Source organism: Halyomorpha halys, unplaced genomic scaffold (assembly GCF_000696795.3).
Source record: "Halyomorpha halys isolate HHAL.00 unplaced genomic scaffold, Hhal_1.1 Scaffold1741.1, whole genome shotgun sequence".
Lineage (NCBI taxonomy): Eukaryota > Metazoa > Arthropoda > Insecta > Hemiptera > Pentatomidae > Halyomorpha > Halyomorpha halys.
This window is the reverse complement of record NW_027106797.1, coordinates 66,336-71,626: the sequence shown is the minus strand read 5'-3', so window position 1 is coordinate 71,626 and position 5,291 is coordinate 66,336. Positions and strand designations below refer to the sequence as shown.

General features: G+C 30.9%; 1 long non-coding RNA gene across 1 annotated transcript; it reads right to left on the bottom strand.

Annotated features, from left to right (window-relative positions):
• Window positions 1–688: 688 nt before the first annotated feature.
• On the bottom strand, window positions 689–1,339 carry LOC106690491 (uncharacterized). Its single transcript, XR_001344627.3, has 2 exons — window positions 1,238–1,339; window positions 689–945 (listed from the first exon to the last, which is right to left on the bottom strand). It is a non-coding gene; the product is annotated as an uncharacterized lncRNA (long non-coding RNA).
• Between the last annotated feature and the right edge of the window lie 3,952 nt (window positions 1,340–5,291).

The following is a 5,291-nucleotide window of genomic DNA, read 5'->3' as shown; positions in this document are numbered from 1 at the left end:
TCGATGACATATAAATGATAATATCATCGGCGTATATGTGATATTTACATGATTTAAGTATCGATGAGATATCCGATACGTATAAAAGAAAGAGTAACGGTCCCAGGACCGAGCCTTGAGGAACTCCTGAAACGATTGGAAGAAATTCAGCACAAGCAAAGTGAAATTTTAGAACATTTTTACACAACTCTTGTTATTTACACAGTGGCTTGTATAGTTTTTATGAAACATAGAGGTAGTTCTAAGAAGTTGAAAAATTTAATTCAAATACTCATATTAGGAATTAAAATCATCAGCTAATTGTATAGCTCTTCAATTATAAACAAAATTTGAAGTTTAGCAGTTAATGTCTGAGTAGTTTAGTTTTTATGTATGATTGCATAATTGTAGAGAATACATAATGAGTTTATATTATATTAATCTATATTATATACAAACAAGGTTAGGTAAGCTACCCATCAGTGTAAATTGTTCAGTCATCTAACGTTCAAAAAGTGTTTACAATAAAAACATTTAGATATATTTTCTACTTAAATTAAAGCTAAGTATTTTTCGAAGATGAAAAATAAAAAATACTTCTATGATTTATTTCAAATAAACGTTTGTTGACAAGACTATATTACAGAATATGTTTTCGAAATTTGATTCTTATTTATTCCATACAATAAAGGTAAATAAAATACATCCGTTCTTGTATAATTATATTATTCAAGCAAATACATATTTTTTTGAATTTATATAACAATATACTTATATTTGTCGAGCTGCAAGAATAGAGAACCTACTGCTTCTTCTATTACACACACTGACCCTCCTAACTGTTTACAATCTGAAACTGCTCCCCTTGATCAGCTATTGCGAAGTTACTGGTGTTAGTGCCTCCTCTTTGCTCAATGTTAGCTTCCTGCTTATTGTTTGTCGCAGACTGATCGCCACGGCTCGTACCTGCCAAATATTTTAATTTTATAAATATTGACTTTGAAATGGAATAGTCCTCTGAGTTTAGAACAAATTGTTATAGTATAAAAATACTGACATACAACAAAGACCAAGAGTCAGGGGCCATTTTAAAATATATTACCACATTTTACATTACAATAGCATTCCAGTAATACTTTTGAATTAGTTTACATCAAGACGTATGAATTAGTCACTAATTTTCCTATGTTATTATATCACAGCAAGAATTAGAGGAGTTCGCTGTCTATATTCTTTACTGTACTCCATTTATATTTACCTGCATTACAAATGACTGCCTGTTGAAATACTGCAGCGCATAGAAAGATCACAAAGATGGTACTCATCTTGCCCAACTGTGATTTCATTTAGTCGAGATCCGCTTATATATGTTACAGCTTTGCTCTAAGAACAATTAAACTAAGTCATAACTGCATATAAGGTAATTTAAGCTGAACCATTGAACAGTTTAAAGGTAATTTAACACTACAAGGAAATAACAGTGCAGAATACTTAGTTTTTTCTCTTAGCCTTTTGGCATGAACAATTACATTTGATTTGAGTAAGAAAACAATATAAAGGCTTATAGAATTGTATTTTTAGAAGTTACTTTTTTTCGAATTTATTTTTGAATAGACTACTGTTATTACCTTCAGTTGAATTTCCGGTTATACTTTCTAATCACTCAAACCCCCTAGTTTCTAACCTTGCATCCTCTTCCATTCCTGACAATTCTCGGAGGCGCCTGAAAAAAAGGCCACGAGACCAGCTAATGTAAAATGTCATTAGTGTGCTACCAATGGGTAGTTGCTCTACAGGCCTGTAACACCCCATTTTAACTAAGACCATATTTACTAAATGTATTATGTAATATACAGTTGTAAATTTCAATAAAGTAATTTAAAAAAAAATTCCGGTTGATAATGTCGATGGCATAGTATGATTTAAACAAATGACCTGAGACCTTGGAATTTGTTTATTTGTTATTTACTTATTTCAAATCCTTACTAAATCAATAATACTTTCGTCACTGATGTTGAATGGAATATAATATTTGCTCCGAAAAGAATTTAGACATATTTCTTTGCATTATCTATGTTTACCATTTGGCAGGATTAAAATGTTGTACAATACAAAATTAAGATAATTATTGCATTTGCAGATTTGCAATAAATTGAAAATGAAAACGGAAAAATTAGTTTTCAGGGCACAGAGGTGTGCAAATATAAAAATAACTTTATGGAAGACACTGTGTCCACTAAGCAGGACAATTTCCAGGTGCAGTCTTCGAATCAACAACCTTTTTGGAGGTCCAGCTAATGAAAACTAACATTTGTTTAATACTAATATTTTGTTGCAAATTTATTTTGATATTTATATTTGGCACAAACGACAGGTGTAATCTTCTACCGATTTTATCTTGTTCAGATATTATTTGAACGATATGATATTTTATAAATTTACGTAGGGTTTAGAATAACCCTTCTTCGGGATGATCGAGGGCTAATTATTCTGTTCCTTCTCATTTCCTCTGTGTCCCGGAGTCCACCTGTAGCTTGTTGCTTGTAGATAATTTTTTAGAATATTGAGCCGATTATTTATCGTTATCGTGCTTAAATATACGTATATATATATGCCACTTTTCAATCCTTCAGGGTCCCATTTTGAAATTTGAGATCCATATTTTTTTGTTTGAATTATTTACCTCAATGTTTTTTACATCAAATCCTTACCAAGTTTCCTTATCCTAAGATTATTATTTTAAAGCAATTCTGAAGAATTTGCTCATGCTATTATTCAACCTATCCAAGAGTTCCAAATGTGTTTCTGATCCAAGATCGCTTCCAGATATTTGATATATTAATGTGTTTTCCTACAAGTGCAGAGGTTCAAGGAAAACATATTAAAATATTTACGTTGAGGCGCAATTTAGTTTGTGTGTGCTTGTTACTGGCTCTTTTTATATACAAATTTACAATACAGTTATGCCCCGCTCTGCAGATGTGTGGCAAGGCATGGGCCTGCTGTGGTCCATGTTATGATTAATTCTGTCACATCCAATGAAGCCATCCTCTGATCACCTCCAGTCTCATTATGTACGGTTCTTTTCATATTTCTTAACCACCAGATTGATGATGCCTGTATCCAATGACCCTCATATATAAAAATTCTGAGTTTAATAATTTTGAGTTAAAATCCCAAATTTCCCCCAAATACGATTTAACAGTTATTGTAAAGAATTGGCTTATCCTCTAATTCTGCCTACCTAGTAGTTCCAAATGTGTTTTTGATCCGATCCGACGGACTAACATCTAATGAGTATCTACATTAGTAGCTTTCAATTTTATATGTTTTCGTCTAAATTCAAGGAAAACGACCGAAACAATTTGCGTTAATGCCGCAAACAATATAAAGGGCTATTGTTTTCAGAATATGAGATTTGACTATGATTCTTTCAGCATTTGATGTTATTATTTTGAAAGTTGTGTTGCCAATCACAGAGGTGAGTGCATACTCGATTGAAAAATCTTTTAGCCACGATGGGAGACAAGCACGTCGTCCAAGCACAGGTTTGTCGTTTACATGTTTTCAGATCCATTACATATTTATGTTATTACGATCGGCTGTGCACTATTTTTCGAACAGTCATTTAAAATTCAAACAAAATGTTTTGAGTTTAGTTATTTATGAACGGTTATGTTTTTCATTCGATCCTTCATCGAATTATTTAAGTAAAATACTATTGTCTAAAACGTACTGTGACATCTTTTTAACACAGCTCATATATTTTTTTAGAATTAAATTTAAAGGGGAAAAGGTTTCAAACTTCAATTTATTTTTAATTTCACTTAGAAATATATATGAAGTATTCTGATTATGAAAAATTTCAAATACTATATATTTTTTTTTAAAGGAATAATCGTTTAGAGGTCCCCTGAGTCCAAATAATCAAGTTTAGCAAACTTTTCTGTGTGCCTGTATCTGGTAGGCCTGGCTCAAAAACTGACCAATATAGTGAACTAAATTTAAAGTGAAAATATAAAGTCGGAAAAAGTGTTTTTCGTTACTTTTCATGTATATGCCTCAAATAATTTTTTTCTCAAACCTATGGTACTATCTGGACTGATGTCTTAATCTTTTCAATTCCTCAACTATACGACTGTTGTTTTGATATTGGCTTCTTATGATTTTTTTTCTTTAACCTTATGGTTAATTTATTTTTATAATTTTTATTTAGTTTGGAAAGTATACCGTATAGAATAATGGAGTTTTAGATGAATCGTCCTAAAGATAGGACAAAAGCCCAAAGTCAATAAAAGAACGATGTGTTTGCAGAGGAAAAAGATAAGGATTTTTCTCAATATAAACAAGTTTCTCAATATAAAGATTAACCTTCCAGTTGGAAAAACATTGGACAAAATAATAATAAATTTAAGATAAAAAAAGGTGTTCATAATTGCTTTTTTACTAAAATACACGCCTTCTTTCAACTAAGCCTTCTTAAAACCAATGAATGATTTTCAGTTGTTTTCATTTCATTTTTAGGATTAGCAAAATTAATTGCTGTGGCACCAATAGTTCTAGCAGCTCCTCGGTGCAAAACTTCTAGTCACCATCATCATGTCACTGAGACTGCAGCAGGGACTGGTTTCATTACATTGGGCGGATCCTTCGGAGCAGGATTCGAAGGTGAGTGGATCAAAATATCGGAATTATTTAAGGACCTTGTTACCTTATCTTGCTTTGAATTTCTAGTAAATGGAAGAAGTTTTTATACTTATTCCAATACCAAAAATATCAGTCGTCTTATTTATGATGGAAAGTTAAAAAAAAAAGTAACTTTGTCGGTTCTTGTGTCATAATTTTAATTTGAACCAAGATATCATTTTTTATAGCATAATCAATAATTTATTTTCTAAACAGTAACTTATCATTATCATTCATTAAACTTTCTCAATAACTAAATCTAAATAATGAATGAATTAAAAAAAGAAAAATTCTGATTTATGGTCACTAAAAAGGGTATATAAATTACTATTCTCAACTATAAATGATAAAAACCGATATAAAAATTGATTACATACACAGACCCACCAATAATTTGATCATTGATGAAATCATTTAATTCAATATATATATATACAAGTTATAAACAGAACATAGGTATTATGAGTCTTAATACCTAAACTCCCCATGTAAACAAGCCAGAAGGTATATATGTAGCATTATACAGAGGAATAAAGCAGTATCTTAGTGAAGCTTGTGTGTCTCTTTTCGTGTCCCTATTTTCCTTTTTTTTGACTCTTGAGTTCTGACTCATCATAACTTATATA